The sequence below is a fragment of the Balaenoptera borealis genome, assembly GCF_965194805.1.
Source record: "Balaenoptera borealis genome assembly, chromosome: 12".
NCBI classification, from domain to species: Eukaryota; Metazoa; Chordata; class Mammalia; order Artiodactyla; family Balaenopteridae; genus Balaenoptera; species Balaenoptera borealis.
The window spans coordinates 72141563-72162950 of NC_138869.1; the positions used below are offsets into that span (position 1 = coordinate 72141563).

The following is a 21388-nucleotide window of genomic DNA, read 5'->3' on the forward strand; positions in this document are numbered from 1 at the left end:
AGTGATGAGAATGAAGGAAAACACAGGAAGTTGAAGAGTAGTTTATTTAAAATGAGGAGCTCTAGTAGGAAACTGGTTGTGCATTATGTCATTCAATGATTTGCTTCCAGATGGAAAGGTATTTTCCTCTCCCTTTTTACTGCCTACCTAGAGAACAGTTCTCTGTAGTTCTTTATTTATACCCCATGTGTTTCATAGGGATGGTAGGTTTTTCCTTTGTTGAATCCTGTGTGTATTGGGATTCTGGTGTCCCTAGTCTTCATTTGCATCTTTCTCAATGGATTACTGATTGAAATACTGGTGTAGTCAAGGAAGAAGTAAGTTAAACATAGAAAATAATACTTTAAAAATAGCTATTACAACCAAATCAAAAAATTCTGGAGAAATAGAGAAAGGAAGGAAAAGATTACTACATCTTGATGTAACAGTTTCCTGTTTCCCCTATACATATGTTTTGTTTATACAGTTGCATGGGATATATAAATTTTTAGAAGAGTGCAGATACACTTTTTTTTTTTTTAAAGAAAGGAAAGGTGCTTTAATAAGAAAAGTCGGCAATCTAGGGAGATGGTGGACTCGTGTCCAGAGACCAACTCCAAAGATTCTGCTCAGCCATGACAGTTTGTTTTTGTTTTTTAATTTTTTTAATTGAAGTACAGTTGATTTACAATGTCATTAATTTCTGCTATACAGCAAAGTGATTCAGTTATACATATATATATTTTTTTTCTTTATAAGTTAAAAAAAAATAAACTATTTATTTTTGGCCGTGTTGGGTCTTTGTTGCAGTGCACGGACTTTCTCTAGTTACGGTGCACGGGCTTCTCATTGTCATGGCTTCTCTTGTTGCGGAGCATGGGCTCTAGGCACGCAGGCTTCAGTAGTTTTGGCACGCGGGCTCAGTAGTGACTTGCAGGCTCTAGAGCTTAGGCTCAGAAGTTGTGGCGCACGAACTTAGTTGCTCCGCGACATGTGGGATCTTCCCGGGCCAGGACTCGAACCCGTGTCCCCTGCATTGGCAGGCAGATTCTTAAGCACTGTGCCACCAGCAGAGCCCGTATATATTCTTTTTTTAATATTCTTTTCCATTATGGTTTATCATAGGATATTGAATATAGTTCTCTGTGCTATACAGTAGGACCTTGTTGTTTATCCATTCTATATATGATAGCTTACATCTGCTAACCCCAACCTCCCACTCCATCCCTCTCCCAACCCTTTCCCCCTTGGCAACCACAACTCTGTTCTCTATGTCTGTGAGTCTGTTTCTCTTTCGTAGATAAGTTCATTTATGTCATATTTTAGATTCCACATATAAGTGATATCATATGTTATTTGTCTTTTTCTTACTGACTTCACTTAGTATGATAATCCCTAGTTGCATCCATGTTGCTGCAAATGGCATTATTTCGTTCTTTTTTATGGCTGAATAGTATTCCATTGTATATATGTACCACATCTTTATCCATTCATCTGTCAGTGGACATTTAGGTTGTTTCCATGTCTTGGCTATTGTGAATAGTGCTGCTATGAACATAAGGGTGCATGTCTCTTTTTGAATTGGAGTTTTGTCTGGATATATGCCCAGGAGTGGGATTGCTAGATCATATGGTAATTCTATTTTTAGTTTTCTGAGGAACCTGCATACTGTTTTCCATAGTGGCTGCACCAACTTACATTCCCACCAACATTGTACGAGGCTTCCCTTTTCTCCACAGCCTCTCCAGCATCTGTAATTTGTAGTGTTTTTAATGATGGCCATTCTGACTGGTGTGAGGTGGTACCTCATTGTAGTTTTGATTTGCATTTCTCTAATAATTAGTGGCGTTGAGCATCTTTTCACATACCTGTTGGCCATTTGTATTTCTTCGTTGGAGAAATGTCTAGGTCTTCTGCCCATTTTTCGATTGTGTTTTTTGTTTTTTTGTTGTTGGATTATATGAGCTGTTTGTATATTTTGGAAATTAAGCCCTTGTCAGTTGCATCATTTGCAAATATTTTCTCCCAGTCTGTAGGTTGTCTTTTCGTTTTGTGTATGGTTTCCTTTGCTGTGCAAAAGCTTGTAAGTTTGATTAGGTCCCATTTGTTTATTTTTGTTTTTATTTCTATTGCCTTGGGAGACTGACCTAAGAAAACATTGGTACGATTTATGTCAGAGAATGTTTTGCCTATGATCTCTTCTAGGTGTTTTATGGTGTTATGTGTTAAGTCTTTAAGCCATTTTGAGTTTATTTTTGTGTATAGTGAGAAGGTGTGTTTTAACTTCATCAATTTACATGTGACTGTCCAACTTTCCCAACACCACTTGCTGAAGAGACTGTCTTTTTCTCATTGTATATTCTCGCCTCCTTTGTCTGTAGGTGTGTAGCTTTATTTCTGGGGTCTCTATTCTGTTCCACTGAGCCTCATGTCTCTTTTTGTGCCAATACCATGCTGTTTTGATTACTGTAACTTTGTAGTATTGTCTGAAGTCTGGGCAGGTTATGCCTCCCGCTTTGTTCTTTTTCTTCAGGATTGCTTTGACAATTCTGGGCTTTTATGGTTTCATATAAATTTTAGGATTATTTGCTCTAGTTCTGTGGAAAATGGCATGGGTAATTTGATAGGGATTGCATTAAATCTGTAGATTGCTTTGGGCAGTATGGCCATTTTAACAATATTAATTCTTTCAATCCAAGAGCATGAGATATCTTTCCATTTCTTTGATTCATCTTCAGTTTTCTTTATTAATGTTTTATAGTTCTCAGCATATAAGTCTTTCACCTCCTTGATCAGGTTTATTCCTAACTATTTTATTTTCTGGGGTGCAATTTTGAAAGGTATTTTTTTTTTTTACATTCTGTTTCTGATATTTCATTGTTAGTGTAAAGAAATGCAACCGATTTGTGTATGTTAATCTTGTATCCTGCTACCTTGCTGAATTCATTTATAAGTTCTAGTAAATTTTTTGTGCAGTCTTTAGAGGTTTCTATATATAGAATCATGTCATCTGCATATGATGACAGTTTTACCTCTTCCCTTCCAATTTGGATGCCTTTTATTTCTTTTTCTTGTCTGATTGCTGTGGCTAGGACTTCCAGTACTATGTTGAATATAAGAGGTGAGAGTGGGCATCCTTGTCTTGTTCCAGATTTTAGCAGGAATGCTTTCAGCTTTTCCTCATTGAGTATTATATTGACTATGTGTTTCTCATAAATAGCTTTTATTATGTTGAGATATGTTCCCTCTCTACCCAATTTGGTAAGAGTTTTTTTTTTTTGGCCATGCCCTGTGGCATGTGGGATCTTAGTTCCCCGACCAGGGATCGAACCTGTGCCCCCTGCAGTAGAAGTGTGGAGTCTTAACCACTGGACTGCCAGGGAAATCCCTGGTAAGAGTTTTTATCATAAGTGGATGTTGAATTTTGTAAATTGTTTTTTCTCCATCTACCAGATATACATTTTTTGAGTAGGCAGTATGGCCACATGTTTTGAAATCAGAAGGTACAAAAGGACCTAAAGAGAAAAGCCTGTCATCTTTGTCCCCCAGTGACACTTCCCTGCACAGAAGTGACAAGTGTTGCTGTTTCCTTGTATATCCTTCCAGAGACCTTCTCTGTCTATACTAGCAAAAACACACATGTAGGCCTTCTTTCCCTTCTTTTCCACAAATGATAGCAAACTGTACACTATTTTGTACCTTGCTTTTTTTCAGTTATATCTTGGTGATTGTTCCATGTCAGAACGTAAGGCATTTCCTCTTTCTTTGTTACAGCTGCCTATTATTCCGTTATGTGTTTGCACCATAATTTGTTTTTCCAGTTTTCCTTTTTTTAAGATCCAGGTTGCTTTAAACCTTTTACTCTTTCTTTTCTTCATACAGCTCTCAAACAAAGTCCTATTAAATAAATATCAGAATATATACTTTTAACTAAAACAACAAAACAAAAATAATGGCAACAAAAATGACATAGAACCCACAAAGTGGTATGTGAAGAAGGAAAAAAGGGAAATCTGGAAATCCATCTAGTGGGAGTTCTCTATTAAAATCAAGGAGGCTCAATCTGTTTCTTTTTTAAAATATTTACAGATATAACTTTTTCTAAATGTTTTGTTAGTAATGGTCTAGTAAGTCTGGTTCTATAATCTAGTATAACTACTTCCATCTGAAGGTCCATTAGTTTACATTGAAATAACGAAATCAATTAGGCTTCCGATTCCATAAAAACCTACAGTGCAAAACTTCAATAAAGCCAAGGCAGGGTATCCGAGGTAAAATCAATCTGCTCCAACCATCCAAGAAAAAGATAGTGCAACCACCACTTTGTATGAATAGCCATTTACATTTTGACAAGGTAAGGGCTTCAGAAAATCAACTTCATTTCTAGTAAGATTTGTGTCATTGCCACTGAAATTCTTATAATTTATGTTGAGTGACGTATAATTGTGTTGGTTGACTACAAATGAGCTGTGTAGTTTGTATAGTTAACTGGTTCTTGCATAGTCAGGTGGCTATCATATTGGGGACCAGTGCTTCCCACTTTTTACTCTTTAAGACAATTCTGCGGTAAACCCCCTTGTACATCATTAGAGGAAAGATCCTCAAAGGAGATACATCTCAACTCAAATAGCCTGAAGGCCATCTGCAGAGACTGATCTCACAGAATGATCCTTCTCTTCCTTGGCTGCTGGACACAAGAGTGACTTGCAACCTCTCCTTCCAGAACACCACATTCCTCTCAAGTGTGCCACACAGGTTAAGAAAGTGAGCTCTTAAATACAGACTTAAAAAAAAGAAAAAAGAAAAAAGAAAACATAACATTTGAAAGTCAGACTAGTTGCGTTTGAATCCCGGCCCTGCCATTTGTAACTGTGTGACCTTGGGCAACTTAACCTCTCTGAGCCTCAGTTTCTTTATCTCTAAAATACCGTGATGTGTTACAGTGAGGCCTAAATAATTATTCCAGTTATTGCACTGCTCACAAACATAAACTTGAATGTTTTATTATTAAAGGACACAAACCAAAAATTAACCCAAACTTTGAAATCACTTCTCGAAGCTACAGTGTGTTCTTTTCCTGGAGGGAAATCTGATATTAAATACCATCTACATTTTGCTTGCCTAGAAAGATACATGGTAGCTTTTCTGCCTTGCAGCACCAAACCACAGTGTAGCTGAGCCCCACCACTGTGCTGTCTGGCTCTAATTAAAGGCATGTTCTCTAAAACCGGGCTGTGAGAAACTGGGTAAAGAGGGTTTGTTTCAGATTCTGGCCTTATTAAGCAGATGAATGCAGCCAGCTAGCTCTGTGAAGTGCTTTGCAGTGAGTGGCAGGTGTCCCATATCCATCTGATTACATTAACCTAGAAAGGGTTTACTCTACCTCTAGGCAGGCTTCATCCCAGCAATCAGGCTGTGCCAGGGTGGGGGACTTTGCCCTTTGTGGGTTGGATAGCTGGATACCTGTTATCTGTTTTTCTGATTTGAAACTGCTGTTTTTATAGAAAGACCTAAATCCCCTCATTATCTCCAGCTCTTCTCTCTCACTACTTTTTGCTCTGTGAACAACCATCCAGGCATTCACCACATCTGCAAGAGTGCCTGGGATGGGCAGGTCTCTCCAACTGCCTGTTTGCTTTTTATAGCCTGACTCTGTATAGAATCGCCTCATTTCATATCTAAGGATAACTCAGGGGTGCCCTAGGTTTGTTTGTCTCAACAACTCATTCCCCTAGGCCTCTAAAAAATTCTGCAATTAACTCTGCTTGACATAGAAATTAGGAGAAAGGACATCTAACTTGCATTGTGGTGCTAACCTAAGAAGTATCTAAGAAGGTTAGAATCCTGGAATCATTGTCTCTTACCCAGAGAAGCAGTCTTGTTAACAGATGCAGGGCCTGATTTGAGCAGAATGCTGCCATTGTTAAGTGTAGGCCAAGGGCTTGTTCTTCTGAACACCAGTAAAACTTCCCAGCTGGTCAACTCTTTTAGCTTTTTCCGTAAATGGGGGTTGAGGCAGTAGGAGTAGGAGCTCCTGAGGAGAAGATGGGGCCTTGTGTTGATGAAAAGTAATGAACTGTCTTGTTTAGTTGATTTCTTCATTTTAGAAGAGCCTATGCATCCTGCACGATAAATGCTCAGTTGCTGGACTTCCTTCCTCTGCAGCATCCCCAAACAATGTGCCCACCAGGGGCTACCTGAGCTCATTAATTTAATCTCCAAGTGGTATTTTCAGCTTGTTGTTGCTTTACCAGAGTCTCACCCAGATCCCCACATTAAATCCAATTTCCAGACCCACTATCCCTGCTGTCCACCTCCTTCGGGCTCTGTGAATACTGGAATCTGGTGTGACTTTTTTGTCATCTAGTGGCTGTTTGAATTCTGAGTATTTCCAATAAATTCAATTCAGCAATAGTTATTTGACGCCCGTTTTTTACTAGGCACTGCTCTAGGTGTTTACGCCCTGAACAAAAGAAAAAAGCCATTCTGAGCTACATCCTAATAAAGGGTCAAAAGATCAAAAGCTTCCCACAAAGGTTTTATCAGACTCTGTGGAAGTGGTTTAGCAGTGCTCCCTACTCACGCAAGAGCTAGCACAGTGGGTGTGTGTTCACCCACACCCACACGTTACAGAGTTGGGATTTTGGTTAAGGGGGTGCCATGGGGTTGAAGGTGATGGAGCTTGGATTCAAGGCTGGTTAGGGTGAAAAATGAAGACAGGAGGGAGGTGATAATTAGACAGTAGATGAGTCCAGGGCCTGCAGGAGGTATCTACAGGGTCAAAGAACAGCATCTGAAGGAGAGAGCTGAAAGTCAGAGAATTGATGTGTGGATTTAGTATTTAAAGGCTGGAACAGTTCTACAACCAAACATGGATGTCCTTATCCCAAAATAAAATGATGGGCTTTGTTTCATGAGCACTCTCCCTCATGAAAATAATTTTGTTCTTTTTAATTATATAGATCATATATATTTAGAAAATAAATTATTTATTATTGTTTTATTTATATAATATATTTATTCAAATATAAAATTATAATTTATATATAAATTTTGGTATTATATATGTTAATACACTGTTCTTATGGATATATTCTTATAGGTATATTAATTTTTAAAATAGTATATTAATATATTCATAAGAACTCTTCATTTTTGAGAATATATTCTTATTATACCTTTTAATCTCCCACTCTGTCTTCCACCTTAATCTCCAGCTGCAACAGCAGGAACAAATTAAGCATTATTTTAAGATGCTGTTACAAAAGTCTTTGGTTCCTGTTCTTTTCCTGTATCTATCTCACCTACATTTGTCCTTCTTTTTGGCTATCCAGCACCCAAACTACTTTCACATTATTAACTAGTTCCCTTCCTAATGAAGCAAAGCCCACTTCCCCAGAAAGAAGCTGAAAGTATCAGATACTTGCTTTCCCAGAATCCCTTGTGGCTAGAGCTGCATACAGAACAAGGATGCCTTAATTAGGCATATTCAAGCTGTGAACTGGAAATGTGATGCAAAGATGCTGGGACAAGCAGAATTGTGTTCTGTGAGAATGGTGGCTGATGAGGTGTTTCTAGAAGCAGTCGTGACAGTAGTGCTTGCAGCATTGTCCATAGTCACGGGTATTTGCCATACAAGCTTTGTTGTGCATGCCCAGGTGCTGGGGGCAGTAGTGACTATAGAACCACCAGGCTGGTTCTGTAGTACCATTTGGGGTGTTATTCCTGGACGCATAGCTGCTAAACCTCTTTCTGATATATCCTTGTAATCCTTTCAATATATTCCATTTCTAACTACTGTACCCAGAAGACATTTCTGTTGCTTACACCTGAGTCAGAAGACTGACACAGCCTGGTCCAGCCTTGCCTTAATCCTGTGAGCTGGCCTGTATCCTTCCAAAACATTTTCTTTTGGTTTGAGTTGGCAGCATCAGGTTCCATTACTTGTGTAGGTGGCAAATGTGATGGGGAAGAGTCTGAGCTTCAAGTCTACCTTTTACTTGCTCTGTGACCTTCAGCCAGTTACCCAGCTTCTGTGGGTCTCAGAGATAAGAGGGCACTTCCAACTCTGACCTGCTCTGGGATAGGATTTGGGTGACCCCTCAGAGGTCTGTGCTGAGTAATGAGAGACAGGTTGAACTGCTGATTGATGGTACCACCCCTTCCCCTTGCCCATGGAAGGTTCTCTTTTAAGTTCATAACATTCTAAAGCAAATAGGTTTATCACTTCTTCTCTTCCATTCATTTTCATACCTTCAAAAACACTGGGTGAGGAACTTCCCTGGTGGTCCAGTGGCTGAGTCTCCATACTCTCAATGCAGGGGGCCCGGGTTCGATCCCTGGTCAGAGAACTAGATCCCACGTGCTGCAACTAAGAGTTCACATGCCGCAACTGAAGATCCCGCATGCCGCAACTGAAGATCCCGTGTGCCGCAACTAGACCCGGTGCAGCCAAATAAATAAATAAATTAATTAATTAAAAAAAAAAAAAAACACTGGGTGAGACTGGGACAGTGGACATCCTGGAAGCTAAAGGAGGTGAGAGACAAAAGGGAATGGAAGGAGCTCCCTAAAAGCTCAGGGAGGAGAGACAAACATGTCCTTATCTTACCCTCTTGCAGACAGCTTCTTACAAGGAGCTTCCTCAGAGCAGACATACCTCACATCTTAAAAGCTAGGCCCTGGGACAGAATGCACCAGCGCTCAGCCCCTCCTCCTCTCTTCTCAAAATCCTTCAATAGCTTCAAATAAGCCCCTCGTCTTTGCTCTTTCCCTCTCTAATCCATTCCCCATACCTTATCCCGAGGTGGCTTTCTAAAGTATACATGAGGTCATGTCTTGGCCACCTGTGTCTCCTTGAGTCATGGGCAGATGACTTAAATTTTCCAAGCCTCAGTTTCCTCATCTATAAAATGGCAATAATAATACCTACCTCATGGGGGTTGTTGTGAAGACTAAATGAAATGATAAGTAGGTAGCCTGTAGCAGAGTGCCTGGAACACGGCAAGAGCTCCTGTGTTAGCTATTGCTATTACTACTTACTACCTTTATTGCCTATGATGTACAACCATCTGGTCCAGTGGTCATGAACACTTGCCGACGAGTCAGACACATCTGGGTTTGAATTCCAGCTGTACCTTTATTATTCATATGAGCTTGGGCAAGTCAAGTTATCTCTCTTCTGATTTCATTTCCATGAAATGAGGATAATAAAATCCTCCTCACAAAATTTTTGTGAGGGTAAAATGAGATAGTGTATGCATTTCAGAATTAGGTCAGACTAATAGAGGGCTCTAAACAAGCCATCCTCCCCCCTGCACCCCATAAAAGCTGAAGGGAGCCTCAATTGTTATTAAGGACTCAAGCTCTTTCTGTTTCTATCCTTCACCATCCTTAGTGGTTGCCTGATATCCCAAGACAGCCAAAGTTTTAACACTTCCTGGAATTCCCACCCAACACCTACTTACACATCATTGGCCAGAGCATAGTATAAAGTCACACCTAGCTGCAAGGGAGGCTAGAATTACAGTTTTTCAGCTGGACAGGTTGCCACCCAGAATGAAAAACGACTCATCAAGGAAGTGAGGCTTCTGCCAACAACCATTTGAGTGAGCTTGGAGGTGGATCTTCCAGCCCAGTCAAGCCTTCAGATGGCTGTAGTCCTGGTCAATACTTTGACTTCAACCTCAGGAGAGAACCTGAGCCAGTACTACTGAGCTAAGCTGCTCCTAGATTCCTCACCTTCAGAAATGGTGTGAGATAATAGATGTTGTTTTAAGCTACTAAACGTTGGGGCAATTTGTTATGCAGCAATTGATAACTAACACAGTAGGCAACAAGCCCCAGAACATTAGATTATCTGTGTCTTTGCCATCAATAGAAACCACAGCTATTTTCATATCACATTAAAGTTGCTGTAGATATTTAAAGATATTTCTACTCATCCTTACTTCAGAATTTCAGTATTATTAGATTTACTACTAGATAATACATGAATATGGTCTTCCATGTTTGTGTTATGTAGCTGGCCAGCTACTGGGCAATTCTCCACCGAGTGATCAATGTGTTTCTCACATTGATATCTTTGCTGCTTTCTAGGAATTTCTATCAAAAATCATTTGTTGATCAAACAAAAACAAACAAAAGTACATTGTTTCCACTTTTGGTCCAGGTTTTGCAAACTAGACAGTTCAAATGAGAATTTTTAACTCTCCATATGGCAGCTTGACCTTGTGTAACATAAGCAAGTGTGCAGTCTAGAAGTGTGGACTAGGAATTTTCAAACCTAATGGTTGAGGTAACTGTTACAGGATATTATTTAAGATAATTTATTATTGCTAACACATGATACAGACCATGTATAGAGTAACAAGTTATGCAAGTAGCAGAGGTTCTTTCTTTTACTTTTCCCTTTGAACTCTCTTTGTGCACATTGTCTGTGTTTTGAAGTAAAGGCATGAACGAACACACAGTATTTGTACAGGCTGTATTTGCATATTATTTTTCCTTAGAAAATACTCAGCATTTAAAATAAGAAAACTGGAGGCAGGACATTCAGGTATGGCCAAGTGAAGAGATCAGCATATCATTTACCCCAAAAGAAACTAGGACAAAAGGAATAGTTGACATAAAGAAAAATTGACAAAACCATTTCAGTTCCCCAGAAATAAAACAAAATCATACAACAATCTGAGAAGCATTTATGCTTGAAAAACTGCTGAACTTCAGGTAAGAATAGTGAGAATCTGTGATGTTCTGGCCTGGGCCTGCTCCATCACACTCTCCCTCTGGTTATCTGACACAGAGGTTCTAAATTTTAGGACAGTCAGGACCAGCACCTTCTCTGCTGTGGTCAATGGGGGCTCACTCAATTTGGAGTAGAGGACAGTGGCCACACCCAACAGTGTTGTTGGTGAAAGTGACAATCTCAGAGGTAGAAGTGAGGAGGGCCAGTGGCTCTGCTAGCTTGAGGTTGTAGTCTTGGTTGGGGCAAGCGTGTTCCAGGCTGAGGCTGTATGCATGCACAGAGATCAGAGAGGGCCCAAGTCAGCGACACACTCCTGGCCAGCCCTGAGGCTTTATGTATGTGCAGAGGAAATACAAAAGGATGTAGCAGAAAGTAAAAGCTGGATAAGACTGAAAATGGCCTAAACTATGAATACACTCCCCAACCGTACACAGATCTATCAGTAGAGGACAGAAGATTTACTGGCTTGAGGTGGCTGAAGACAAGCTCTGTTTGATCAGGATCAGTGGCTGGCCACTAAGCTACACAGTACATGAGGCAATCCTCAGGAAGACAGAAATAAAAATAAGAATAAAAAATAACAGGGACTTCACTGGTGGTGCAGTGGTTAAGAATCTGCCTGCTAATGCAGGGGACACGGGTTCAAGCCCTGGTCTGGGAAGATCCCACATGCTGTGGAGCAACTAAGTCTGTGCGCCACAACTACTGAGCCTGTGCTCTAGAGCCCGTGAGCCACAACTACTGAGCCCACGTGCCACAACTACTGAAGCCCATGCGCCTAGAGCCTGTGCTCCGCAACAAGAGAAGCCACCACAATGAGAAGCCCACGCGCTGCAACGAAGAGTAGCCCCCACTCGCCGCAACTAGAGAAAGCCCACGCGCAGCAACTGAAGACCCAACACAGCCAAAAATAAAATAAATTAATTTAAAAAAAATAACAGAACAGAGACATCATTAGCTGTATACTGCAGGAGAGACAGATTTCATGGATTTAGCCCAGACAAGTTGCTAATCAGAGAAACAATAAAGAAACAAACAAATAGCAATAACAGTAACCTGCAGGGGGGGAATTAGAATTCAGAGTTGCTACAAGATATTATCTAAAATGTCCAATTTTCAACAAGAACTACAACAACCACAAATTATAAGACACACAAAGAAATGGAAATGTGTGACCCATACTTGGAAAAAAAGTCAATATAAATTGACTCTGGGGGACTTCCCTGATAGTCCAGTGTGTAAGACTTAGTGATCCCAATGCAGGGGTTCTGGGTTCGATCCCTGGTCAGGGAACTAGATCCCACATGCATGCTGCAACTAAGAGTTTGTATGCTGCAACTAAGGAGTCCGCATGCCACAACTAAGAAGTCCACATGCTGCAACTAAGGATCCTGCATGCTGCAACTAAACATGCCTCAACGAAGATCCCACGTGCCACAGCTAAGACCTGGAGCAGCCAAAATAAATAAATAAATATTTATAAATAAATAAATAAATTGACTCTGAGTGACTATAGATATTGAATTTAGCAGACAAAGACTTCAAAGAGGCTGTTATAATTATGTTCAAAGAACTAAAGGAAATAATGTTTAAAGAATTAAAAGACATTATGACAACAATGAATCAACAAATAGAGATTCTTCATAAGGAGATGGAAATAGTAAGAAAAGAACCAAAGGATGTTCTGGAGTTGAAGAATACAGTAACGATCCAAAGCAATCTATACACCCAGTGCAATCCCTATCCAAATCCCAAGAACATTCTTTTTTGCAGAAATAGAAAAATCCATCCTAAAATTCATATGGAATCTCAAGGTACCTCATAGCCAAAACATCTTGAAAAGCAAATTGAAGGTCTCACACGCCCTGGTTTTGAAACTTACTACAAAGCTACAGTAGTCAAAACAGTGTGGTACTGGCATAAAGACAGACATATCGACCAGTGGAATAGAATAGAGGGCCCAGAAATAAACCCTTGCATATATGGTCAAATAACTTTTGACAAAGATGCAAGGACCTCAATGGGGAAAGGACAATCTTTTCAACACGTGGTGTTGGAAAAACTGGATATCCATATTAAAGAAAAGGAGGTTGGACCCTCACTTTACATCATCTACAAAATTGACTCAAAATGGATTCAAGACTTAAATGTAAGAGTGAAACTATAAAACTCTTATAATAAAATATAGGGGAGAGGGCTTCCCTGGTGGTGCAGTGGTTAAGAATCCGCCTGCCAATGCAGGGGACACAGGTTCGAGCCCTAGCCTGGGAAGATCCCACATGCCGTGGAGCAACTAAGCCCGTGAGCCACAACTACTGAGCCTGCGCATCTGGAGCCCGTGCTCCGCAACGGGAGAGGCCACGACAGTGAGAGCCCCACGCACCGCAATGAAGAGTGGCCCCTGCTCGCCGCAACTGGAGAAAGCCGTTGCACAGAAACGAAGACCCAACACAGCCAAAAATAAATATAAAATAAATATAAATTAATTAAAAGAAACGTTAAAAAAAATATAGGGGAGAATCTCATGACATTGTATTTGGCAATGATTTCTTGGATATGACATCAAAAATATAGGCAACAAAAGAGAAAATAGATAAATTGGACGTCATCAAAATTAAAAACTTTAGTTCATCAAAGGACACTGTCAACAGAGTGAAAAGGCAGCCTGTGGAATGGGAGAAATATATGCAAATCATATATCTGATAATTAATATCTGGAATACATAAAGAACTCCTACAACTCAACAACAAAAAACCCAACCCAATTGAAAAATGGGCAAAGGATTTCAACAGATATTTCTCCAAAGAAGATACACAAGTGGCTAATAAGCACATGAAAAGATGTTCAACATCACTAATCATTAGGAAAATACAAATAAAAACCATAATGAGATTGCAATATCACTTCATTATCACCCCCATTAAGATGGCTATTATGAAAATAAACAAAACCACTAAAAATCCCCAGAAAATAACAAGTGTTAGTGAGGATGTGGAGAAATTGGAACCCTTGTGCATTGCTAGTGGGGATGTAAAATGGTGCAGCTGCTATGGAAAATAGTATGGCAGTTTCTAAAAATATTAAACATAGAATTACCATATGATCTAGTAATTCCATTTCTGGGTATATACCCAAAAGAATTGAAAGCAGGGACATGAGCAGATACTTGTACACACATTTTCAAAGAAGCCTATTCATGATAACAAAAGGTGGAAGCAACCTGAGTGCCCATTGATGGATTAATGGATAATCAAAATGTGGTATATACATACAGTGGAATATAATTCAACCTTAAAAAGGGAGGAAATTCTGACACATGCTACAGCATGCATGAATTTTGAAGACATTATGCTAAGCAAAGAGAGTGAGTCACAAAAGGACAAATATTGTATGATTCCACTTATATGCGGTACCTAGAATAGGCAAATTCATACAGATAGAAAGAAATATGGTGGTTTCCAAGGACTGAGGGGAGAGGGGGAATAGGGGGTTATTGTTTAATGGGTAACAGTTTCAGTTTCGGAAGATGAAAATGTTCTGGAGATGAATAGTGGTGATGGTTGCACAACAATGCAAATGTACTTAATGCCACTGAATTATATACATTTAGAAATTGTTAAAATGGTACATTATATGTTATATATGTTTTACCACAAAAAGTATAATAACTAAATGAAAAATTCATTAGAGGGGCTTAGTAGCAGATTCTAGATGGCAGAAAAAAGAATCAATGAACTTGAATATAAATAAGTAGAAATTACCCAACTGAAAATTTTTTTTAAAAACTGAAGAAAATAAATGGTGGTCAAAGACCTGTGGGACAACATCGTACAGACATTAGGCATACAACATATGTCTAATGGTTGTATCCAAAGGAGAGCTGAGAGAATAAAGGGAAGAGCTTTTTTTTTTTTTTTTTTTGAATAATGGTCATAAGCTTCCCAAATCTGATGAAAACATGAATCTGTGTATCCTAGAATGCAACAAACCTCAAGAAAGATTAATACAGAGATCCACACCTAGACACATCATAGTCTAAGTGTTCAAAGACAAAGAGAAAATCTGAGAGCAGCAAGAGAAAAATGATTCCACATATAGGGAGCATTAATACAACTGTTGGCTGACTTCTCATCCAAAACAAGGAAGGTCAGAAGATAGTGGAATGACATATTGAGTGTGCTGAATGAAGAATTCTATATCCAGCAAAACTACCCTTCAAAAATGAAAGCAAAATAAAGACATTACTAGGTAAAGACAGAAAACATGTTGCTATTAGAGCTGCCTTATAAGATATACTAAAGGAAGTAATTTAGACTGAAAGGAAATGACACCAGAAAATGACCCAAATCCATAGGAAAAAACGAGGAGCACTAGAAATGGTAAATACTTGGGTTAATATGGAAGACTCTATGAATATATTTTTCCTTCTTTTCTTGACTATCCTAAAAACCATGAGATTATAACACTGTATTACTATGTGATATATATGATAAAAACTTTGTGAAAAAACTGTGAATGATGTAAAAAACAAGAACCATTATTTCTAGGAAGGCACAGAAACCCATTCAACACCATGTGCAACAATAGTGAGATTCTTGGAAGGATACAATTTTTGAGCTACTGCTGCTATAATCCATATGTCTATCTGAAGATTAAAAGTCGTTAAAGGTGATAAAACTAGATAAAGTGTAAAACTTGCCATGTTTTATAAATTAGTATACATATTTCTTGAATATCATTTTACTTAACATACAAATTACTCATTTATCTGTAGGTTCATAAAAACAATTTACTTAAAAACCATACAAAAATTGTGTCAAAAATGTCACTTGGGGGCTTCCCTGGTGGCGCAGTGCTTAAGAATCCGCCTGCCAATGCAGGGGACACGGGTTCGAGCTCTGGTCTGGGAAGATCCCACATGCCGCGGAGCAACTGGGCCCGTGAGCCACAATTACTGAGTCTGCGCGTCTGGAGCCTGTGCTCCGCAACAAGAGAGGCCGCGATAGTGAGAGGCCCGCGCACTGCGATGAAGAGTGGCCCCCGCTTGCCACAGCTAGAGAAAGCCCTTGCACAGAAACGAAGACACAACACAGCCATAAATTAATTAATTAATTAATTAAAAAAAATCATCAAAAATGTCACTTGGAGCATTAAAATAAATAACAACAGTAATGTATAATAACCTAACGCTATTATAACCACATACATATATACATACTTACATTAGGGAGAAGGAAGAGTTCTTACTTATAATAGAATGCCACCCATAAAATTCAGAAGGAATGATGGAGTTAGAAAGCCACCGTTTAGTAGATAATACAGTGAAAATTGGTTTAGGCAAGAGTCATCCTCAGATGCTAAAACTAGTTGGTAAAAGTTTGATGAGGAACAGAACATGTATATAGTTTCAAAATACTTATTAATTGCAAAGGGAAAAGTAGTAACTTTACAGGGGAGAAACTTAGACACCCCCTTAAACCCCTGATCAAATTACTATCACTAGTACTGGTACAGATTGACATCATGCCCCTCCCCTGCAATAAGAGGGACACAGCAGTGCCATTGCTATGCTATCCTTGCCAAAAGTTCATGATTCCAATTTAATCATGAGGAAACATTAGATTCCAATTTGGGAGCATTTCACAAAACAACTTTTTAAAAATGTCAAGGTTATGAACTACAGAGACTTAGGAACTGTTCCGGGTTAAAGAGAACTAAAGAGACATTCCATAATTTGAAGTATGATACTGGATACTGAAGTAGGCCCCTAGACCAAAAAAATTTTTCCAGCTTATTGAGGTATTATTGACAAATTAAATTGTAAGATATTTAAAGTATACAGTGTAATAATTTGATATATGTATACATTGTGAATGGATCCCCCTCCCCATCAAGTTAATACGTCTGTCACCTCATGTATTTACTCCTTTTTTTGGTGAGAAAATTTAACTTCTACTCTTTTAGCAAATTTCAATTATAGTATATAATATTATCAACTATAGTCACCATGTTGTACATCAGATCCCCAGACCTTATTCATCTTATAACCGACAGTTTGTGTACCCTTTTACCAACCTCTCCCTATATCCTCCAACCCCCATCTCCCAGCCCCTGGCAATCACTTTTCTACTCTCTGTTTCTATGAGAGCGACTTTTTTTCCCCCCTAAATTCCTCATATAAGTGATACCATACAGTATTTATCTTTCTCTATCCAGCTTTTTTCACTTAGCATAATCCCTTCTAGTTATATCTGTATTGTTGCAAATGATAGGATTTCCTTATTCCTTTGTATATGTATATGTGTGTGTATATCTATCTATCTATCTATCTATCTATCTATCATCTATCTATCTATATCACACTTTCGTTAGCCATTTATCCAAAAAAAATTATTTACTACAAAGGACATTATGGGACAATTGGTGAAATATAAATAAGGTCTGCAGATTAAAGTATCATATCAATGTTAACTTCCTGATTTTGATAATTATACTGTGGTTAAGTAAGAGACTATCCTTGTTCTTATGAAACAAACACTTTAGTGTTTAGGGATAAAGAGGTATCATGCCTGCAATTTACTTTCGAATGGTTCATAAAAACAATGTGTTTATATAGAGAGGTAAATGTGTATGTATGTGTGTATAAAATGATAATAGAGAAAACTACATATATATGAAGAGCTACATATGTGTATAAATAGAGAGAAAATTATAAAGTAAACATGGTAAAATGTTAACAATTGGGGAATCTAGTCCAGGGTATCTGAGAATTCTATGTATTATTCTTGAAACTTTTATTTAAGTCCAAAATTATTTCAAAATAAAAAAATTAAATAAGTAAATTGAATCAAATGCTTTATTTTAGCTTTCTTTAGTATATATTTTTTACCAACCCAATTTAAAATGAAACGTCAAAGAAAAGGAAGTGATGGTGACAACCATGTATTATACTGTTTCACTTGCATTATCGAATGTGTTAGAACACAAAAGCCAGAGTGGGATGTGTATGTGTAAAAATTAATGTGAAGTATAATGTCAGCAAAATTGAAAAAGCATCTTACATCTGCCCAGCCTAAGGGGGCATCTAAATAAGATGTGGCTCTCAATGTAGCCAGTTCCCTCTTTTTGTATCCTGTACTCATGCTGATACCATCAAAGAAGAATTCTTATTTTGTGAGTCCTTTTGGAAACTACAAAGGCTATGAACATTTTGAAAATGGTAAACATATTGTTTGCCAAATAAAACTTTGGAAAGAAACCTTCATATTCTGCACTGATGGAGCCCCTGAGATGCTTGTTAAAGCATCTAGTTTTGCTACTTGCATGAGAAAGGAAACTCTTCACATCACTCATTGTCTTTTTACACAGACAAGCACTGGCAAAAAGATTCTTCTAACAGCCCTGAAAAAGAAGTTTTGTCAACAGCCATAAATGTCCTCAACTTTATCAGAGGCAGATCTTTGAGTCAAATGCATTTTAAATTTTTTTGTAAAGATATGAGAGCAAAATATAAATTCCTTCTCTACCACACAGAAGTTTGCTGGTTTTCATGAAGATATGCCTTCAAGCACTTTTTCAAACTAAGGGCAGAAGTTGTACTTGAACAGAAATTTTAAAAAGAAAGAATGAAAAGAAAATCCACTCGGGACATTATGAAAAAATTTTTTCATATATTGGCTTACCTGACGTATACTTTTAATCATGTGAAGAGTTAAATCTTTCAATTAAATGTTATGGGGTCAATGTTACATATGCTTCTTAAAAAATTTAAAAACATTTTCAGTTAAGTGATCGACAAGGAAGAAACTGGAAGATATGCTTTTCTAAGATGGAGTTGTAATATAAAATTCTGTCAATTTCTTTGAAAAGAGAAGTCTGCAAATTTCTGGAACACTTCAGAAGCCTTTCAAAGGTTATTTCTATCTTATGGCTTCTAAGTTAAACCACAGATATGCAATGCATTTCTTTCTTATATAAATTGGATCAAAGATGTTAAGTTGTTGATCTAACTGAAGATGAATTCATTGATCTTAGAACAAAAAAGTACAATTGGAATTTAACTCAAACATACTGGAAGAATTCTAGTACTCTTTGAGAAAGCATTATTCTTGCCTTGATTTATAAAAAACTTTAGAAGCTTTAATTCCATTTGCAAAAATAAATCTTTATGAATCTACAAATGGGGATTTTCAACAATTCTGACCATCAAAACAAAAATTAAAAATTGATTGAATTTCCAACAAAACGTGTGTGTCAAAAACCATCTCACAATTTAGTTTTCTTAAGTCAAGCAACAGCTTTCTCACTGATATATATATGAGGTAATTTTTTTTTACTCAGGTAAATTTTACATCCAGTGAAATCACAGATGTTAAGTGTGAACAGTTCCATGAATTTTGACAATGTATGTACCTGCGTAACCACGAATTCAATCAAGATATAAAATATTTCCAACACCCCAAAAAGTTTCCTCATACCCCTTTTCAGTCAGTTCCTCTGTTCCAGAGCCAACGACTGTTTTGATATCACCATAGATTAGTTTTTAGTGTTCTTGAACTTCATATAAATAGAATCATAGCATAGATACTCTCCCATGCTTGGCTTCTTCCACATATCATTATATTTTTGTGGTGATTATGAATAGAGCTGCTATGAGCATTCATCTACAAGTGTTTTTGTGTGCATATTTTTTCATTTCTTTATAAATACCTAGAGGTGAAATTGCTGGGTCATAGATTACGTGTATGTTTAACTTCATGAGAAACTGCCACACTGATTTCCAAGTAATGTATGAGAGTCATGGTTGCTCCAGATCCTTATCAACATTTGGTTTCGCCCGTGTATTTAATTTTAGCCATTCTAGTGGGTGTGAAGTTGTATTTTATTGTAGTTTCAATTTGCATGTTCTTGATAACTAACAACATATAGTTAAGTTGGCTTTTTAGTGTACAGTTCTATAAGTTTTAACACATGTGTAGATTTGTGTAACTACCACTGCACTCCGGATACAAAACAGTTCCAACACCCTAAAGAGTCCCTTATGGATCCCAGTTGTTTTATGGTCACACCTTTCCCCCATTCCTAACTCTTAACAATTACTGCCCTATTCTTTGTCCTTATGGTTCTGCCTTTTCCAGAATGTCGTGTAGATGGAGTTATACACTATGTAACCATTGGAGCCTGGCTTCTTTCACTCAGCATTTGAAATTCTTTCATGTTGTTGCCTTTGTCAATAGTTTCTTCCTTTTTATTGCTTATGTAGTATTCCATTGTAAAGGTGTACCATAGGTTATCTATTTTCCTATAGAAGAACATTTGAGTTCTTTCTAGACAATTATGAATAGAACTTCTCTCTGTATAAACATTTGTATTTGGCTTTTGTGTGAACATAAGATTCACTTATATAGGTAAATAGCTCACTGTGACTCCTGGGTAATAAGGTACATATATATTCCAGTTTATAAGATACAACCAAACTGTTATCCAGAGTGCTTGTTCCACTTTCCATACCCATCAGCAATTGATAAGTATTCCAGTTGCTTCACATCTTCACCAGCACTTGGTATTGTCAGATTTTTAAAAAATCATAGGCATTCTAATAGGTGTGTATCTTACTGTGGTTTTAATTTGCATTTCCATAATGACAACTGATGTTGAGTATCTTTTCAGGTGCTTATTTGCCACCCATATATTTTGTGTGGTGAGCGATCTGCTTAAATCTTTTGCCCATTTAAAAAATTGTATTGTTGGGGCTTCCCTGGTGGCGCAGTGGTTAGGAACCCGCCTGCCAATGCAGGGGACATGGGTTTGAGCCCTGGTCCAGGAAGATCCCACATGCCGCAGAGCAACTAAGCCTGTGCGCCACAACTACTGAGCCTGCGCTCTAGAGCCGTGAGCCACAACTACTGAGCCCGTGTGCTGCAACTAATGAAGCCCACATGCCTAGAGCCCATGCTCCGCAACAAGAGAAGCCACCACAATGAGAAGCCTGCGCACCCCAACGAAGAGTAGCCCTGCTCGCTGCAACTAGAGAAAGCCCACACACAGCAACAAAGACCCAATGCAGCCAAAAACTTAAAAAAAAATAAAGTGAAAAAAAAATTGTATTGTTTGTTTCCTTACTGTTGAATATTGAGAGTTCTTTATATATTGTGGATACAAGTCTGTAGTGGGATATATGATTTGCAAATATTTTCTCTCATCTGTAGCTTCTCTTTTCATTTTCTTAATAGTATCTTTTACAGAGCAATAGTTTTCAGTTTTGATGCAGTCCAATTTATCAATTTTTTTTTTATATAGATCATGATTTGGTGTCACATTTATGAACTCTTTGCCTAACCCAAGGTTACGAAAATTTTCTCCTATGTTTTCTTCTAAAAGTTTCATACTTTTAGAGTTTATGTTTAGGTCAATGATCCATTTTGGTTTAATTTTTGTATCAAGGTACAGTTTAGTTGAAGATGATGGTGATAATGACAATTGCATATGGATGTTGAAACAGTGTTCCAACACCTTATGTTGAAAAGACAATTCTTTCTTCACTGAATTGTCTTTGTACTTTTGTCAAAAAGCAATTGACCACATTTGTATGAGTCTATTTCTAAACTCTATACTCTGTTCCATTGATTATGTGTCTATTCCTTTGCCATTATTACAATGCC

The 21388-nt window shown here is 37.9% G+C and overlaps 2 long non-coding RNA genes across 2 annotated transcripts in view; one reads left to right on the top strand and one right to left on the bottom strand.

The window, feature by feature from the left end:
* The window catches only part of LOC309608274, a 244302-nt gene that overhangs the window by 208619 nt on the left and 14295 nt on the right, over positions 1-21388 (top strand). The window lies entirely within an intron of this gene.
* On the bottom strand, positions 618-15554 carry LOC309608277. The gene is made up of 2 exons (XR_014232777.1): positions 8233-15554; positions 618-6013 (listed from the first exon to the last, which is right to left on the bottom strand). It is a non-coding gene; the product is annotated as an uncharacterized lncRNA (long non-coding RNA).